This window comes from Manacus candei, unplaced genomic scaffold, assembly GCF_025592945.1.
Source record: "Manacus candei isolate 608988 ecotype Guabito, Panama unplaced genomic scaffold, ASM2559294v1 h1tg000027l, whole genome shotgun sequence".
Lineage (NCBI taxonomy): Eukaryota > Metazoa > Chordata > Aves > Passeriformes > Pipridae > Manacus > Manacus candei.
This window is the reverse complement of record NW_026138075.1, coordinates 1,238,654-1,258,687: the sequence shown is the minus strand read 5'-3', so window position 1 is coordinate 1,258,687 and position 20,034 is coordinate 1,238,654. Positions and strand designations below refer to the sequence as shown.

General features: G+C 40.2%; 1 protein-coding gene across 9 annotated transcripts in view; it reads left to right on the top strand.

The window, feature by feature from the left end:
- PALM2AKAP2 (PALM2 and AKAP2 fusion) overlaps nt 1-20,034 on the top strand; it is a 264,728-nt gene that overhangs the window by 211,316 nt on the left and 33,378 nt on the right. The window contains exon 1 of one of the 9 annotated variants that reach the window (XM_051789333.1): nt 18,691-18,735. The exons of the other annotated variants lie outside the window; for them this stretch is intronic. The gene's annotated coding sequence lies outside the window, so the exon portion shown is untranslated. Of the gene's footprint in view, nt 1-18,690; nt 18,736-20,034 lie in introns of those variants that run through there. 9 annotated transcript variants of the gene reach the window in all.

Genomic DNA, 20,034 nt, shown 5'->3' with positions numbered 1-20,034 from the left:
AATCAACTTGGCCTGTCATTATTTGTACACTTATTCACGCAGTGCATTTGTTTCCATGAAACCAGTCTACTAGTCTCTGATGGCATTTAATATGAAAGAGTTCGTTTGCAATTCAAAAATACCTATTGTGTTTCCTCAACTCTCCTGATTTTATCACAACTCTTGAAATATTGGTATGGTTTTTCTTTCCAAAAGTGCCAAATGACAGAAATCCCTTTAAACTTTGAAAATAGATTTATAGCTCAGAAGTTACAATGAAATACTGAAAATGTTTCTAAATAGTAGTTTCTGATTTTTCTTTTTCTGCTCCCTCTCTGAAAGAGGCAAATTAAAATTAAAATGCTATTTGCACCGTTTTTTTCTTAAAACTAGAAATACTTGCATCTCACTAACTTTTACGATTTTTGAAGAAAGGTTTTTTTTATAAATCTCTGTAGAAACACATACTTGGAAACAGAATGAGCAAGGTCTATGCACACAGCTGTTTTTCTGTAGAAGGACAGTTTGAATTCGTTGTTGGTAAGTCCATTTTGACTGCTCCCTTTTAAATCCTTTTATCCTAAAGGATCCAAACTATACAGATTGTATAGATCACTTATCAGTCATTACGTAATCTTCTTTGGGATGGAGGTGGGATTTTATGCTGTAAAAAGGATGACAACAGGGCCTCCAAAGTGCTCCAGTTTGTGCTAATTCCCCCCCTGGAATGGGCTCTTAGTTGGCTGTGGGATCTCCTGCAGCAGAGGTTTTAGTTTTTTAACTATTCTTTACTATATTATAAAAGCCTACTGCTGGATAAATATAAGTCTGCAATATATGGCTTTCACAATTAGCAATTATCTAACAACTGTTTCTGCAGAAGCTTCTCCCTTCTTTTTCCCCCTGGTGTCTTAATCAAGCATTACTGAAAAAATACTCAGAAAGTCCATGAAGTCCTGGGTTTTGTCCTGTTTCTATTTTAACATAGGCAGCTCTGCAGTCATAGGTTACAGCATATGTGAGACACCCAGTATATTACCAGAAACCATAGATGAAAAGAAAATTTGGCCATGTGTCCAGTGAGTCCCTGAAGGCATGGCATTCTTCATTGAATTCTATGCTGTTCAGAGCTGTTCAAGTAGTAGAGCAATGATAATAAATTTCAGATGCATTAAGCTGTCAGAAAGCAGAATGCCAGCTGCCAGCATTGGCTGCAGTTCAGTCTCTGGTCTTCAGCTCAGGGTATTGCCTAAGCCAAAAATTAAATAGGGTGCCTGGGGAGCACTCATATCAAATGAAATCAAGTGCCCACTCGCTGTCAAAAGAAGGTTAAAAGATTAAATGTATTTACTGTCCTTGCAGTACAATGTTGCAGTTGTGATACCAGCTTAGATATGAATACATATATTTCTGTTCTAATTGAAATCCTTCAGACAGGTGACCACTTCATTGAAATAGGTGGTGCCCTCAGCTTTCTTTCCATCATTGCTTACTAAAAACCAGGCATAGATAGCTTCTTCCAAAAAAGGGATACTGCATCCCCACATAGATGAAGTCATGCCTGCAATGACTATGCCAGGCTGTGCAATCGTAGTCTGCTGTCCACCTACCCATGCATTCATTACACATGTGGATGGACAACTGTCCAGGATCAAGCTGAAAAATGTTACACAGAGCTGTGCTCAGAAGTCTGAATTCCACAGGACTTTCTCTGGGTAATGCTAGGACAGTTTGAAACTTCTGCTGTGGCAATGATGTGGAAGCTGTCCATAGCCCCCGGTTTACAAATCTGCCTTGTACATGCTTAAAAAAAAATACAGTTTAATACAAATATTTGGGTTTGTTCTTATTTACATTTCTCTATTGCAATGAGTTAATCTAGTCAATCCAGTGATAAGTTTCACATTACCTTTTGCCTATGCAGGTACTGCTGTACATTAATATTGATTAAATCATATTAATTAGACAGCTGATGAGAGTATACTGTTGACCTTGCTGGAGGAAGGCTGCAGTATTTTTTCTTCTAGGTAAGCCTGTGGTCCAGCCGAAGACACCATTTAGCATTTCATGCCTGGAAGACTGTCCAGCTCACCTTTGACTTGCTTGAAAGCATGAAAGCTGTAATCAGCATTCAGGCTTACAACCTGCTCCTGCTGAAGTCCACAGCAAAGCTGTCCTTAATTTCAGCTAGTGCAGGGCTGGGTGTACAAAGATAATGTGACAGTAGTTTGAAAACATTATTTATAGTGATACCAAAAGTGGAGAAGTTTCACCAAAACGTAATTGCTGGGGGCTTTGGAGTTAGCACAGGTACGATGAGTGGAAAGGCAGGGCTGTCTCTAGTCTCATGGTACATAGCAAAACTGTTCTAAAACTCATTAGAGGCACATCAGGCACTGCAGCAGTACTGGTAATGTGATTTAATAAATGCTGCTCATTTAAAAAGCTGTAATTTGTGCTAAGCCCTTGGGAAGTAAGGAGGAACTGCAGGAACATAAATTCCCTAAAGCAGAGGCACAGTCTTTCCAGGTGTGTGTCTGAAGGATTTCATAAGCCCTAGCAGAAACAAATAAAGACTGTAAATCATTGGAGTTCTGCATTTTCTCTATCAGGTTTGGCATTCTGAATTTTACTGAATAGTGGAGTGCTTTATGTTTGCACTAAATTGTTTTGAATTAGATCAGAAAAAAACTAGAAAGGTCAGTAAAAGTAGATGTGATCCTTTAATATTGTTGAGGTGCATTTTGCTGGGCTGGGTGGTGTTTTTCTTTCACACATACAGCTGTTAATTCTAGCATCTCCAGATTTTAGTATTTTATTATGTGATGTAGTAAAAGCAAGATTTGGAAGAAATACTCGTTATTGTCACATGCAAATAATATGTTTCTAGCTGATGGTTCCTGGATTCCAACCACCAAAAAAAAAACTGGCAAAAAAAGCCAGAATATTTTCATACCTAACCAAAAGTGTTTTCATTACGTCTTCGGTGACTCAGATGAATTAACTCATGCCTGCTTCTCTTCAGACTAAAGAGCTGATACAATTTCCTGGCATTTTTCAGGAAGGAGATGCTTGAGAGCAGTATCTAACGTAAGTCTCCAGCTCTTATGTGAACCTGTGTTCCCAGGCAAATAAGTAGCACTCCACAGTGAAAAATAAGCATCTTGTCTTACAACTGAAGTGGTGTTTTCAGGCTGGTAATTTGTCTTGGTAGCAAGTAAATACAAAAGCATTCTAGGAGGAGCTGACTTACGCTTAACATTATGTGCTAGCAGAAGATGACTCCAGTTGCATAGGTTTGGATCAGGTACTTCCAGTCCTCTTTTCAGCATAAAAGATCCTAGCAAAGGACCTCAGTGTCCTACAAGTTAAAAAGAATGAGCAGTGAATGCCTAGTATGGCTCGATGATACTTGCTTGTGCAGATGTGTTTCTGTCCTCTCTGTACTGCCAGGTTTTTTTGTTCTGAGTGTTGGAAAGCTAGCATTTTGCTGAAAAAACCCTGAGTTGATGTGACTGAAAGAGCATGGAAGAGTTTCTGCTTTCGTTAGAAGTAAAGAAAAGGTTCTAGCACCTTCTGGTAGCAGAGAAAAGCTTGGAAAAAAAGACAGGCTCACCTTTGAGAGCTTAAAAACATGAGGAAAAAGGGCTATATAGCCACATTTTTGTACTGGCATTTCTTGGCTTCCTGGGACTTTAATAATGACATCTGAGCAAATAGAATTATTTTTACTGATGTATGATTAGGGAGATTTGGTTCCATCAAGTGCCAGCAATACCTGTTTGTGCACATTATTATAGTAACATGGGTCATTTAATCTCTGCTGTTGGTAGTCACGCTCTTATGTGCTACACTTAAACCACTCTTAGGTTGTTGTTTCTGTTGCTACATGATGCCCTTCTGACTTTCAAAAGTGTTTTCCCTTCAAGTTCCTTTTCCCTTCTTAGTTTTTAGTCTTTAGATGCTGACCCAATGCGACACAGGTCTGCTCAAGGTATAGAAGCACTCACTATCCTTTGTTTTTCATATGATCAGGAGACTGGATATGGCAGAAGAAAGGTAGTAATGGGATAAATTGGGGGGAAAAGCCATGATGATATCAGCAGCTTCTCTGACCTGTAACCAGAAGCTGTCTGCCAGAAGTGTCTTAAATCTGTTTTGAGCTGTCCCCATGTTTGCTGTCCTCATTCAGTGAGAAGGACTTTCAGGGCCCCTTTTCAACACAGTTATAACTGTATGTTTAAGCATATTGCTCTGTACCTTTGTTGCCATTTTCTGGCAGTAGTACGAACCAGATTTCAGTGATGTGTTCATAAATTTATTCTGGGCTGTTTTGATATAAATTTTAAATAATTAAAACTTGTCTCCAGTTCCCATCAGAATATCTTTGTTCATTTTGTGCTGGGAAAATATACCTGGATATAAATACAAAAAGATGGAGCTTTTGCTGAAGTCAATTTTTTATCATAATTCCTGGAAGAACAACTTGTCCATGCCATGGCAATCATCACGGAAAAAAGTTCTTGAGCAAAGTCACAGTAAAATATATCCTTAATCATAACCCACCCACATCTAGGGGTCATGTCATCAGACACTACTGGAGGAAGGAACAGTACTGTTGGTATTCATGACTCATTATATTCATGGGTCATAAAGTCTAAAGCTGTGATCACATTATGACTGGCATAGTGACATAGACCACTGGATTTCCCTAAATTGATTATTGTTTCAAGTACAGTTTATCTTTTAGAAAAACATCCAGTTTTGATTCCACATGTCCTGCAAGGGAGCATTAATGACAGCCTTTATTAAAATGTTCCCTTCATTAATTATACTCACTGCTAAGATCTTCCTGTTCGAAGATACACGTTATTTTACTTGTGGTCTCCCTGACCACTCCCCAGTGCAAGCAGAAGTGTCTTGAGCTCCTTTCTTCTCTGAGGAATTGGCTTTGTCTGAACATTGCTGGGTGACTGGGTTTTTTTCGGTTTTTTACCTTGCATAACCTGTGAGGTTGTAAGAAGTTCTGGCTTATGGCTTTAATTATAGTCTCCGTAATTACCTAAAAAACCTTCTCACTCTCTTCCTTCAAGTCTTACCCTGGTGATGCCAGCACACACCTGTGGCTGAGAGTAGTAATGTTGATGGCCTCTGCTTTTCATTGATAGTACTTCCGCTTTGTTGTCACTTGATGTTGCACCTTGCCTTCATGTGTCCACCTCTTTGCTTAGCTCTGTCCAGAGGCTGTGACTGGGTTATTATGCTGTTTCAAAACTAGCATAGTGTCTCGTACATTAAGGTCCACATCTGGGCTGTGCCAGAAGCTGCTGAGCATTAATCAGATATCCTGATGAAATGACTGAGGTGAAGTGTCTTGGCTAAGAGTTCTTTTTGCAGTTTCAGCGTAGTTTGAAGCTGTAGTTTTATTGCCACTTCAGCTACAAAATTGACATGTGTATTGACGTCAGAGATGTGCATCCTCATACTTTGGCTCAGATGAGGACCATTGGCAGTCACATGCATCCCTTACAGCAGGAACCCAGGAGCCACATGGACTCCAGCCTGTGTTACTAGCCCAGTATGCTACTTCTCCCAAACTCAGGAATGAGGTATCTATGTACTAACTGGCGTGGTGATGGGGAATGCATCATAGAGGTGTGTATGTCTGGGTGAGCTTGGCTTTGAAGACATACCCTTATTTATGCTGCAGGTTTTGGCAGTGCTTCTGTAATAGCCAGCTGTCAAATCACCTCACAAAGCTATGATCTTTTCTTTATCCTTTTTGAGACACTAATTGGTAAGAAGAGATGTCAGTGCTAGTGCACTGATAAGTACATTAGCCATGTTATTTGTTGCTGAGATGTTCACAGTTCCCTAATTGAAGGCATATATATTACTTTGGGTAATTTCTGCTTAGCTGACTTACTCAGCAAAGCTCTGTTCAGATCTATTTCCTGAAATTATCAGCAGACATAGTATGAAATACTGTTTATGCATGTATACAGAGTCTAAAGTTGGAAGGTGTAGGAAAGCATTCTGGTTTCCACTGAGCAGAGTACTGGGATGCTATGAAGGGCATTTCTGGTGGAAGAACAGTACAGTCTTTCCATGCCCTAAGAGAACAACCCAGAGGTCCCACTCAGGTCTGGCCTAGGTCAAGCTGAATTATCCCTTTGCAAGCTGGGTATTTCCCTTCGTAGTCAACAATGTGAATAATAATGGTCCTTAGTTAGGAGAAATGTCAGTCCTTGGACTGTGGTGTGGGTGTTTTAAACTCAGCCATCAGCAAACTTTTGAAGTAGTGTGAGTAACTTTCCTATATAGTTTCTGATGAAAATTAAGTAGCACTGTCCTCCTTTGTTTTCAGAATCTGAGATTCTCAAGCATTAGATGTTAAGTTAGTGATTGAATTTGCCTTCTAGTGTATATTCTGTTTTTCCTCCTGATGGGACCTTGACAATCCCAGATTTGCCAAGTGGAATACTTGAAATTCATCATTTAAATCTGAATGCATACACACCAGTAATGCCTAGATCTATCTGTCCTAGAAACCACTTGTTTAGGTGTCAGGAACTGATTCTGGGAGTTTTACTTTGAGCATCAGGATTCCAGCATTTTTGTTTTAAGGGCCTCGTCTGCAATGTTGCGGTTCCAAAAAACAATGAGCTCTGCTTTCTATATGTCTGGATCAGGTCCAGATGTCTGCTGTTGTCCATGTGCAAACTGCCGCTCACCATTCCAGAAGAAAGGCCGATTCCCACGTTCATCCCACTTGCAAACGGCAAAACAACTTGTTTTTCTTCAAGTAGCTTTTCTTCAGTGAGTGACTTTTTGATGGTACACTTGTATCCTTGTATTCACAGAACTGTTGAAAAGTTCATGGTGATTTTGAAGTGGTACTGTGCTTATGAGTTTAATTTTATTTGCCTTTTAATACTGCTAAGAGGATTTTTTTTCACCTGTGATGTAAGAAATGTTAAATGCTATCTGATGAAAATACATTTGTTATTTATAGGTAAATCCAATTATTTAGTTAGTTAATGGATCTTAAAAATAGCTATGAGACGGTCATTCATATATTTACCAGCAACTGAATGCTACTTTCCCCCCTGAAAAACATCCATTCTGATTGATTCATAAGTATTCAACTTTGTGAAAGGAAAACCAGACCTGTTAGCATAGCTTTATCTTGCATGTCATAGAGAACAGACAAATCAGTGCTTATTGAGCCACCCTGTAATTGCATTAGTCTGTAAACTTCTGGTGGCCTGGTTTCCTCTCTTATTAAACGGAATGAGAAGGGTTGGAGACATGCTTGGGTACTTGCACTTGTAGATTAGAGATTTCCTTTTTTGGAGGTCTGCTTTACTGGCTTGGTGTTTTTTCCCTTAAAAATGAGACATGGTTTTGGTCTGGTGTTATTTTTTGTTCTGCCAGAAAACCATAATGCATTTAGTCCTGCATGTAAAAAATGTTCATTTGTTCTTAGCTAAGATTATTTATAGCTCGGGGATCTCACATGATGAGTACTGCCAGCTTTAGGTCATCATAAGGAATACAAATTGAGTTTTGAGATTAGCTGTTGTATTTATTTTTCTAGTTATGATAACTTATTTAAGTCCCTGCCTTATTTTGAATGTGTCAACTTTGATAAATGATATTCACCTCATAGAGTACACACAACTCTGCTGTCTATCATTTTGTGAGTTACAAAGTACATAAAGAGAAAAATAAAATATATTTTTATTCTCCTCATGAAAGTTCTTTTTGAACACCAAGTTCTTGTTAACCTACCAGTCAGAAAGGGAAACCATGAAAACAAACATGTCAGTTGGGGTGGGGAGGGGGTAGGGGAGCAGGCAGGGATTGCTGTGATGTTTTTGTTATGTGAAAATCAGCTTGAGATTTTTCCCAGCATCCTGAGTTTCTAAACTCCTGCTTCAAAACCAGAGAAGCTACCTGGGAGCAATAAAGTTAGACAGGTGCTTAAGAATGTTTTAGGAGCCTACAGCAAGGGGATGGAGTTTTGAATGAGATGCTGCAGGCATTCATGGCTGCTTCAGCTGCATCTGCCACTGCCCTGGTCGCTTCCCCTGGCTCTGCAGCTGCTCCCAAGAAAATAGGCAGCTAAGGTTTGTCCCAGGTCTGCTGTATGACCACAGAATCCTGTTCAGACGAGAGTTAATGCAAACACCAAACAAATGGACAGTTTGTACTCCAGATGTCAGGCTTTCAGCCTAAAAGAGATTACAGTTCCAGTCCTTTTACAATATCTGTTAATAATGCAAAACAAATCTTGGTGTTAACCCTTTCCTGCAAGCTAAACCCGTTCACTCACCAGTCAGTCACAGAAGTGGCAGTGAGACATAAAAGTGATGCTAATACATGGTCTAATGTTGTGACCCTAGAAAGGCAGATGGTACCAGGGACTCCTTGGAGTCCTCCCTGGTTACGCTGTTGCCCTTTTCGAAGGGTATCTGTTCAGTTATGGAAGGAAAAGGGATCAATATAAAACGCAAAAAAAGGATTGATTGCAGCATGGGTGTTCAGTTTGGTGGACAAAAAACAGCTGTCATAAGAAATATCTCACAAGCCCCATACTGTGTCTTATTGACAATCATCCATGCCCTCTCTATGGTTGTCTATGTGTAGAAAGTTGAGAGGAAGTTTCAAAATGGACTAATTTGTCAGAATTTCATGCTAGAGTAATAATCTTAGAACAGAGGCATGAGTCTTGTGGTTTCTCGCGTGTTTTCCCCTTTTGGTGGCTACCTTTCACTTGGTGGTGCTCCACAAGTAATACACAGGGTGGTAATGCAGCCCTTCCTAGCAGAGTTTAAAGGTGCTCTGCCTCTACCCCTGGACCATGTTACAAATTTGTGGTGGAATTTTGGGCCAGTTTACCTTATATATTGCAGGAAAAGGACATCTGGACTGGGGAGAGAGGAAGTGATGTCATGGAACTGTTCACCAGCAGCTCCCGGGTAAAATCTCAGGGGCTTTATAGTGTCCTGGGTGCAGTGTGACACCTAAGGCATTAAAGCCCAGGCATCTAATTCACAAGTTTGGTTCCTTGCCATGAGTCACACATATGACATTGCTTATGCTTGTTATTTTTTCAAGTATTTCTCCAGTTTTAGGTTGTCCCAGTTTTGTGACTGCCTTAATGGAGAACATTGGTGGCTGAACCTCCATGCTTTTATAAAATGTACTAGGAAGGTGGTCTCCTAAGGAAGATGTTTTAAAAAATACTGATTTAGATTATTCTGTGAAATGAAGGTAATTTCCTGCATGTTGTGAAGCAGGTGGGTGCCTACAGTGTGGTTTGAGGTACTAGTGGGTGGGACTATATGCAAAGTGTTGTTCTGCCCATCATCCCTATAACAGCAAAAGAAAGATGGGCTTTATGGATTTCTTCTTGTGCCTGCATTTTCCAAATTGCATTCTTAATACATGAAATGGTCATGCCATCCCATGTTTCTCCATCTGCCTTTGTGCAGACTGTTATATTTTCCATACAGGACTACAGGTTGGAAAGGCAGTTTGAGCTGGTCAGCCTTTCCCAGACTTAAGAATTGCTGTGAGATAGCATATATTGTCATGTGCACAGATGCAAGAGGTGAAGCTTCCGCATAAAGTCATCCTCTGGCTCCACAGTGAGTTACCACAGTGGGGACTGCTCCCTCTCTGTTTCTTTCTACATCTATAGATTTATAGATTTAGATGGATATATGCCATGAAGAAGACGAGATGAGCTCCTTCTCCACGCAGCTATGATTACTGCAATCCCCACGTGTATCGCTGCTGGAGACACCTTCTCACTGCTCGTACAGACAGCTGTAGACAGGGGACACAGGCTAGTACAACATTTGCTATTGCTTTCTAAAACCCTGCATTCTTGTCATTGTTAGAGTCCTGATTTGCTGAGCCGTTGATTTGAGCCCAAGAAATCATTATGGGTTGACTTTATTGTTGCTATTATTGTAATAGGAGGAGGGAATTAAAAACAGATGCCTCAGTGCTGATGTTTGACTGGAGTGAGAGACAGCATGTTGTTTTGAGACTGATACATGATCCCAGATTGTAGCTGAACACTTGAAAGTGCCAAGCAGGGGGTCTGCTGGACAGTTGATGAGCCATGTTTCAGCATTGTGTCCATACACAGAACTTAAGGGGAAGTCACCTTGGGCAGAGGCAGGATGAACAGGCTCAAACCACAGGGGTGTTGCTATTATAAGATTTTGGTATTATACATCTTTCATTTAAATTGATTTTTCCTTTAAAGCACACATGAGTTTCATAGTCACAGGCAGACTTCAGGATTAAGTAATTGCAATGTGTTGCACATGTGTTGACTTTCAGAGTGCCTTACCTTTTCTTCTGATTATGTGAACTTGAGCATCTACCTTGACCTAGGACAAGTTGTGCTGCTTGGAAATTTCTTGTCTTTGTGAGGGTTTTCTGCCCCAATAGGGTAAAGCTCCTTCAGCATTCTCCTTAACCTACCTTTCCAAAGTATGCAAGACAGTTCAGATGTTTCCAACCCAGCATTTTTTTTAAATAAGAAAATATTATTGCATCAAAAAGAGTATGCTTATAGTGGAACACGGTGCTTGTTTCAGTCCATTTACTGTCAGCAAGCTTATTCGTGTTTTCTCCTGTCCAGTTTTATAGTTGAACCTGGTGTCTCAGAAAGCAGTGAAATTTCAGGGGGAATACTGAATTTCAGGGGGATACTGAATTTCACGGGAATTTTTGCTGTATCACAGTTTCACCAGCTTAATTAGTTGCACTGATTAATTAATTGACGAATGAGATAAGTTTTAATGCTGAATTTATGTAGGATGTTATGTTGCAATCCTATCTACACTTCTTTACGCAGTGCCATCAATTCAGTGAAGCTTAGCAGGGAGCATTAGAAGAAATTCATAATGACTAGGAAGATAAGCCAGTGCCTTGACACAAGCTTATCAGTAAGACATTAGTAGAAAAATTCAGATAATTGCCTCTAAGTGCTAGAGCATGGCTGTGATCAGGGAATGCATGTTTGTGTTTCTTTTGTAGTTAAAGATGCATATTGTTTCCTGATATACCCTGGCTCATTTGATTAAGCATCACAGGGCTTATCTTTGTCAGTTTATGTGTAGTCTTGCTTAATGGCATCATCCTCTATTTGTGTTAGTTATATGTCTAAGACTTAAGCTGGGACCAGCACACATCTTACTTGTGTTCGCTTTTCCCACACCTTTCTGGAGTCATAGGGGAAAGCAAGATTATGGATTTCTTGAAGGTTTTTGTGGAATGAACTTAAGCTGTGTTTTTAGACCAGAAAGGGTCTGCTTGCATCTCCTGAGCTGTGTACAGCTGATTTTCAAGGAAAATGCAGTCCTGGGCTCTTGTGAAGTTTAGCTACCTTGTTAATCAAAACCAGCTACCCTATTAATGAAACAAATCAGTTGTAGTGCAACAAAATTGGATGTGTTATGACCAATTTGCCAACATTAAGTATCGAAGAAATAACAGCTGAGTAATTACAGCAAAAGAAGCATTAAATGCAACTTGAAATATACACATATTTTCTAAGCTTGGGGCTGTTTGACATTTTGTAATGTTGATTCTTGGTTTGTAATAGACTAATCATATGTAGTTTATGTTGATAAGTTGCCCTGTGTTTCTTATTGGTCTCCTTTAGGTAGATGGCAGATAGCAATGAGTGCTGTTATTGCAGCTAAGTGTTCTTTTTTCCTAGACTGTTAGGATCTCTCCTTTCTAATTTTCTATATATATGTTTAGTTAGTACTGTGTTGTTCAAAGCTACAGCAGCTCTGCATCTGGAAGAACCCCATATTCTTGGATTATGTTTAGAGGAACTTACTGTAAGTCTGTTATATTTAACATATTCAGCAGAGGGTAATGAGAGGCTCTCTTGAGAGCCTGACTTTCTTCTGAAACCCCAGGGAAACTGCAAACAGCCTGAAGGATATTCACTGTGACTTCTAGCTCCCTCAAAATTCAGAAGGTTTTCTGTAAACATGGGAAGAAGTTTGACTCCACTGAAGAAATTATGTCTCCCATAACCCTGAACATCCCTCTGTCTTTTGCCAGTGCAGGACATGTAACTCTAAAAGACAGCACCCAAGTTAAAAAGCTCAGATTTGGGCTGAATTAACTGAAATTAACAAGCAAAGCTCCAACTTGCAAGTCTGGGAGTTACCTAAACATTTTGTTCTGTTTAAAAACAAACATTTTTCTATCAGCTTTTTCAAAATTCCTGATGATCTTTGTTCCCAGCCACCTTATCTAAACAAATCAAAACAAACAATGTGCACAAGTTCTTTGCTGCCACAATAAATTGCTTGTTTTAACTCGGGTGGTTGTGGAATGATTTGGTTTGGGTGTTGTTTTTTTTTGTCATCTTTTATGTTTGCCTGAGAAACAGCCTTAGTATGTAGGTCGTCTCAAGTGCTAACAACATTTAAAATCAGTCCAGAGAAGGCTTCTTCAAATCACCTTACATTTAAGGAGGAGCAGGAGCCTGCACAGGACCATTCCCACTGGGCAACTGATAGAGGACTGCTCAGTTACCCCCTTGGTGTCCATGCACGCCGCACACATGGGAGCACAAAGCAGCTGAAGTTGGCTTGCAGCAGAGCAAAGTGGCATCCTACTCTTATTGTGAGTGCACGTCAGGCTGGCTTGGGTTACCTCACTTTTAACACTGAGTCCCTCCTCTGCTTGCATACCTCTCTAGGGAGGGTGCTTAAATGAGCTTAACACTTTTAAAGCTCAGAAGAGTGGAGGTGAAGAGTTTACTGTGAAGAGACTGTAGCACTATGCCGCTGGAATCACAGTGGGTAGCAGTGGCCACATCTGCTGGCACAGGTTGTGGAGTTTTCACCCACCTCTGTACCCACAATAAAAGCATGTGGGTAAGCCAGTGCATTTGAGAGGTACTGAAAAGGTAGAGAGAAGACGACAGAGGAAAGGAAGTCTTTCCCCCTATAAATGGCTTGCAACAAATGTAAGTCATTTGTCATTTCAGATTCCTTTTTTGCTTGCGAGAGAGTAAGTAAGGAGATGAACAGCTAAATATTAACTGTAAGTATCTGAGGAAAACAAGTACGTGGGATGCTGTATGACCTTTCTCACTTATTTCTCCAGACATCATCCTGTTGTGACACATAGCACTGTCAGCTGATTGGCATTTATGTCTCCAGCCCTGATAATTTTGACAAGGTATTTTATCTTTGCTGTGATGGGAGTACTAAACATGCCACGTGCCACTTTCTTTCTGAATGGAGAATGCCCCCAAAGCCCCAGTTTTCAGAGCAGTCAAGTGTGAACACTTCTTTTAAGAGGTTTTACCTGTTCAGTATGGGAATAAGAATGAAGACCAGTTTTAGCATTGGAAATTAATTTTAATCCAAATAGCATCAAGAGAGGGCCTCCAGGTATTCTTTGAGTTGGGATGAAAGCAAACTCTTCATTTTCAACAGGGTTGAACATTTCCTACTCACATTACCCAACCCAGCTGCCAGCGTGAGTAGACATTGATGGAAGTACAAGTACTCACTGGAGGCATTTTCTTTCCGAAGAAGCTGTAGTCTTTTTCTGTCATAAGAAGACACAGTCCTGACAGCAAGCAGTGCCAGAGCCTGGCACTGGACCCTTCCCCCTATTTCACCTCTCCACTGCAAATCACCCAGAAAATGCAAAGCACTAGTGAATTTTAAAGCCCTCTGTTCCCCAATCAAGGTTTAATGTCACAGTTTCCTATTGGAATTTGTTTTGGTGGTCATCCTTGTGTAATTCATGCTGAGCAGTTATTCTCCTGCTGCTACAGCAGCAGTCAATACTTTGTCTGAAATACAGGTGTCAGGTGGGGGGTCTGCTCTGGAAAGGAGAGGTTTGAGGTGTGAGCAAGCTGTCCATGCAGCATATCTCATAAATTGGTTTTACTTCTGTCTCATGCAGGTTGGCTTTATACAAAAAACAGCAGGTCTGGTTACAGCACCAGGGGAAATTAAACTGACAGAGCCAATTTGTACTCTTAAAATAAACAGAAGTGTCCTTTAGGTTTAAAGCTCCTGATTTCCGTAAAAGGAGGAGGAAGAACAATTAAGATTGCTCACCAGATAAAATTCTTTGGAATTGCTTGTTATCAAATAGCCCCTTAAACATGAGGAAATATTCAAGAAAACTATTTATTTTTTAAAAGTATTTGTTGCAAGAAGGAATTTTGTCAGATTGGCTCCTGTGGCTGCTATGAGCCACCTCTGCCAAAAATTGAAACTCGGCTTGTGAGCAGACATGATTGGACTGGCATCATGGGTGGATGGGAACGTGCTCAGAAAAATGCCTCTCCCTCTCCTGACCTGTGCTCCCTGCATCTCCCCACGCTGGTGGGGCCGTGCAAAGGGATCAGAAATGTTTTATGTGAAGAGAAAGCAGAAGAATAGAACAATTCACTTAAAAGCCACAAAGCACCAAACCAACCAGTGACAGGCTGACATTAAAACCCTTACTGCATCTCCTGTATCTTTGTTGTTTTACTCTGGTTCTTTGCACAAGACGTCCTCTGATGTTCACCACCCATATTTCACCCTCCACTGGTTTGTTAAGGGTAGATTTGCAGAGGAGGTGTTGAAAATGAGAAGGAGATCCTTAAAATGGTTAGTAAACTTTAGCAATTGCATGCTTAAGCACCAGTTTTTCTTCAAGCAGCCAGCCTTCTGGGGCACTTTTCATTTTACTGCCCAAGACAGAGCTGTCTGTGGAGATAATACAGTTTGAAGATAACGAGCTGAAATGGTGACTCTAGTCCCATAAGACCTTCCTGCATGTGCACACAACTCTGCTGTGATACAGAGGAGAGGGATAGCACTTTTTCCAGTGAGATATGTGTTATGGAAAGACATTGATACAGAAGGAGGTAAGGGAATAGTTTTGATATTTGTTTTTTCTTCTGGTTTGCACATCTTAAATTTACTGATCACATAAGGGTGCTAGTCCAACAGACTCAGAAAGTCAGGCAGGGTATTTACTCCCTGAACAGGAAAGGGATGCACAAGAGGATTTGCTTGGTTTATGTTAAGCTTGTGTATACTTTCCATAAAGAGAAACCCATCTTTCTTTTTTCTCTTTTCTCTTTATTCTCTCTTCTCTCTTTTTTCTTTCTTTTTCCCCTTTCCCATTTTCCCACCTTGCCTGGCCTTGCCTTGCCTTTGCCTTGCCTTTGCCTTGCCTTTTTTCTCTTTTCTTTTCTTTTCTTCTCTTTTCTCTTTTTTTTCTCCCTTTTTTTTTCTTCCAACAACATGTTAAAAGAACAGAATTAGCTCTTCACAACAGATTGCAGCGATGACCCTGTGCTTTCAGTGGTGCAGTTATCTCCAGTGTGGTGTTTGGGCTGCATCTGTGTCCTGAGGTAGCTGAAAGGGCTTGTGACCACTATAATTCTGTTACTGCTTAATCAGGAGATATAACACTGCAAGTTACTATTGCTGCCACATTTTAAAGAATTTGTGTTTAACCGTAACCACAAGTTGCACCCAGCTGCTAAAATCTGAGATGGCTTCTCTGAGAAACACTCAAAGCATAGACTGTGCCTCAGATTCAGATCTCATCACGTTATCTTTAAGGTTCATAGAGGAGGGCTGTTTCAGATTAAAGAGGTCACAACATAGTCACAACACCCTTGCAGAGAACATGGTGCACCTACATCTTGTTCATTGACTGGTTGAGCTATAGCTTACACGTCTCATTTGCCTCTACAGGTGGCCTTGTGGCATGGACAGGGCAGTCTTCTGGCTGTTCAGCACTGAAATTGCATATGACCTGCCACTCTGATAGACAAGTTTGGCTGTAGACCTAAGGATCCTCAGATCTGCAGAATAAAATTAGGAGTTGCTGCCTTATACTAGCTTTCCATATACACTGATTTAGTCATGAAACCCAGCATCCTTGCATTTAATGTGCATTACTGCTGCAAATTTGGAAAATTAGGGCCTGAAACAGGTAAATCTCTTCATAATGGTCCCTTTTTTTCTCAGATACTGAGGCCAGCACTCTTGTCTTTTACAATCTTGCTCCTTATGTCTCCAGAAATTAATACTTGCTGACTGTTTGGTGGATACAAATACAGTCTCTCCAGTACATTTCAATCTTCATACACTTACTGCGTTTCAGTATGGCATGATGCAGAGGACCCCGGGGCTTACTGCTTATAGTCATGTATTGGTTTAAAATTCAGAGATGTCAATAGTCTTTGCACTTCAGGAAGTTAGGAGGAATAATTTTAAAGTGTTCTTGGACCACTTTGAGTTAAATTTCTGCATTTTTATTTATTTATTGATCAGTCAGCCATTTCAAGTTTCTGTTCATGCTTTTTGCTTCAACCAAGAGCACTATAACTTTTTTTTTTAAATAAACTTGAGGTTGTATCAGGAGAGACTAAGGCTTTAAGAAAAAAACCCAAAACGAACAACCAACCAACAGGAAAAAAAAAAAGAAAAAACCTAACTTATTTAAAGCTGACAGTAATGGTGGGTCTGAATTCCTGAGGGGAGAAAAGCTTGTTTGTTTATCTGAGGCCAGCTCTAGCAAAAGATGGCTTAACAGGGTGTATCTGCTGCCTTTGCTACTAAAGCTACGCTGCTATACTGTACACACATCATTACCAATAGCCCAGTTCATTCTTGAAACATACCAATATGTTAAGGACAAGTCATTCCTGTTTTTCAAAACTAGTTGGTATGAGAAACAGGTAATTAAAAAAAAAAAAAGATATTTTCAAGTGCAACTCCTTTAGACTTCAGTGAAAACAGAGTATTTGCATGTCAAATGGACAACTCCCATGAGTCTCTATCAAACAAGGGTCTCGAGCTCCATCTCCTGCATACCTGGGTAGTGCTCCAGTAACAGCTCTGTCCTCCAGTGACCTCCCAGGCTCGTGGGACTTCAGACAGTTGCTGTCAGGAAGAGTATGGAAGATAAGTATCTTCTGACCTTTCTCTTCTTCGGTGACCACAGGTGAAGCAGGGTTACTTAAAATTCATATTTAATCAATAAGCAGCTATAGAAATTGCATTTTAAATCCATACACTTTAATACAGTATTTTATTTCTCTGTTGGACACCTATCCCTCTTGATAGTGTAGAATTCTGGGATGATCTAAGGGAATAAAAATAGCTAATATTGTGAAATCTATAACTAATGTATTATAATATCTACCCCTTGTGCAGACAGTGTAGGAGGTAGTATATGAAAGCACACAGTATTTCCTGTCACTTTAGGCTCACCAAAACCACTCAGTTTTATTTTAGGACAGGAATGTTGAGTGCCTTTTCTTTTTTTTTCTCCAGTGAGACCTTATTTACATTCTGTTTTCATAGATTCATTCAACAGATGACAGAGTTTCTTACCTGCCCATTTAATGCTGTAGAGATCTGACTTGCCTCATTTAATGTGGCTCAAGCAGGTGGTGGAGCATCTGGTGAAGTGAGCTACCACTGCCTTCAAGGGTTCTCCTGTCAAAAATGTCACTGCTGTTCATTTTCATCATTGCTGGTAAAGAATGGCTGTGCCTTCCCTTTGCTGATGCCTTAGAAGTAGTAAGAAAGCAAGTCAGTATCTTTTTCTTCAGGTAAGCTTTCAGCCCTTAAGCTGTATCATCTATAGCAACGTCTGACACTGAATTCAAGCCATTTTAACCCAAAGTTATCCCATTGCAGGGGATATCTGGTCAGCATAGCTCATGTTTTTAGCTTTAACTATTAAGCCTCCAGGAAACCTAATCCAAGGGTACTCAAATGTCACTAGCCCAGAGGCAGCAGTAGTAAACAAGTACTATACTGTAGAAAACACTGTGCTTTCTTTCCTCGTCACCCTCCTTTCTAAATTTGGGTGGGGGTTTTTTGCATTCCTTCTATTCAGCTGTTTTGCATTTGGCTGGTACTATTCATACGGGCTGTACACCACTGCTCTGACCTAAGACTTCTGAAACATGTTACCAAAGGTGCCCTAAGCACTTCAATTAACATTGCAGCCTCTCCTGTGGAAAGAAATATAGTCCAGCCATTTTGTTTTTCCTCGTAGGTAAAAAGTACTGCTAGTTACTTCTTGGAACTTGTGTCTTTCACAGCAGCCCTTCATGGGATTCCTCCTTCCTAGTACTAAGCCAGCCACATGCTGTGCTGTAGGTTAGTGGACCTCCCTGCAGCCACCCCCTCCCCCCCCCGTAAAAATACCCAAAAACCAAACAAAAAAAAATGAACCTACAACAGTAAACCCCTGCTTATGTTAGCTGAAAACATGTCTTAAGGTCTGTTGCCAACACAGTGCTTTTGAAAGTATCCCTAAGGAGATGGCTCCCTTAGAGGTTAAGTGAAGTCATGCTCCTTATGAGTAGAGTGAACAGGAATTTTCCTTTAAAAGAGACTCTCTGTGAGTGCGCTGAGGGTGTGAGTGGGCTGAGGGTGTGAGTGGGCTGAGGGTGTGGGTTTCCTCTTTTTTTCCTTCTTTCTTCTTTTTCCCTTTTTTCCTTTTTTTACTTTCTTGTTTTTCCTTTTTTCTTCTTTTTTTTGTTTGTTTGTTTGTGTTTTTTATTTGTTTGTTTGTTTGTTGAACAAACCCTCCCTCAGCCTATGACATCACAGTCCTCTAATGAGCTGGGGAAGGAATGTGACTTAAGGAGTGAAGGCCTTTGTGGAAAACAGCATATTTGGGGTTTGCTTCAGAGTTTACAGAAACAGAGTAAGGGTAAGCTAAGATTTCTCGCCTGTGACATGTGTCTTCGTTGCGCCTTTATCATTCAATATCGGGAGGAGTATTTACCATACCACAAATTTGTGGAATTCTTTGTAGCTAGTTTGTTCATTGCAAGCAGTAGGCAGAGCTTTGTGAAATTTGCAACTTTCTACATAGATGTAATACAAAAGAATATTGATTCCAAGGAGGAAAGATACTTTTTGTATATCCTGTGCATCTCATAACTAGGGAAACCACCCAGCACATGCAGTGAGTATATTCCTTAGGCAGCACTTGCAGTCTTCTGGCTGACTTCTTTAGTTGCTGTGGAGGGGTATGCTTCCCACTCATCAAGTGTGTTATCCTTCTTGACACTGTATAGCAAACTTCAGCTCATAAAGACGCTTTCAGGGTGTCTGTTCAGCTTCATCTTATAGTTGTTTAGCACTGAAGGAAATTAAACATAGTACCATGAGCAGTCACATTTAGCAGCAACAGCATTCCCGATGAACCCTCAGTGCACGCACTAGGATAGCACATTCCTTAACTCCTGTGAAATGAGGAAGAATATTTAGGGGAAAGCATCTGAAAGCCAAGTTGACATGATCTTTCCTTCTACCTTGTGCTTTTGTTTTTCTGTACACAGACTCCATAGATGAAGTTTTATGCCGTCACTTCAAATACTGAAAACTGAGTTGTGTCTTGTGTGATGTGCTAGTAAACAATACTCTTTTGAGAAGCCATTTTTGTCTCTTCCCCCTCTCCTCTAAAGCAATTTGATCTGGAATGTGTCAAACTTCTGTTTGTACAGAAATGTGAGGTGCTGCTTGCAGTTTAATGCTGAGCCTTTTTATGATTGTTTAAAATACCTCCAAGCAAACATTTCCTATCAGATAGCAAATTGTCTGAGAAATACAACCCTTAATGTAACAGTGTAATTGGCTTTAATGATCTTGCCAACATTAAATGAATTAACCACTATTTATTTAATTTTCCTGTAATTAGGTAAAAAAGAACCTATAACTGAGGAACTGAGAAATCTGAAGGACTTTTCAAGCAGACCAGTTTGAGTGGTAATAGCCAGTTCAGTTAACACCATTTTCCTCCATCATTATCTTAATTCTCCACTTGCTGAAAGAGCAAGTGATGAATGCCTTAATCAAATAATAGCCTAATGTAGTCCAGATGTGCTGTAGGTCATTTAATCAGTGACTTTTCAGCAGGAATAATGAGTTTTTGCTTGGAAGAGGAGAGGGGAGCAGGGGCAGAGGGACAGGAAGTAGTAGGTGCTGAAAGGAGATGTCTTACTCC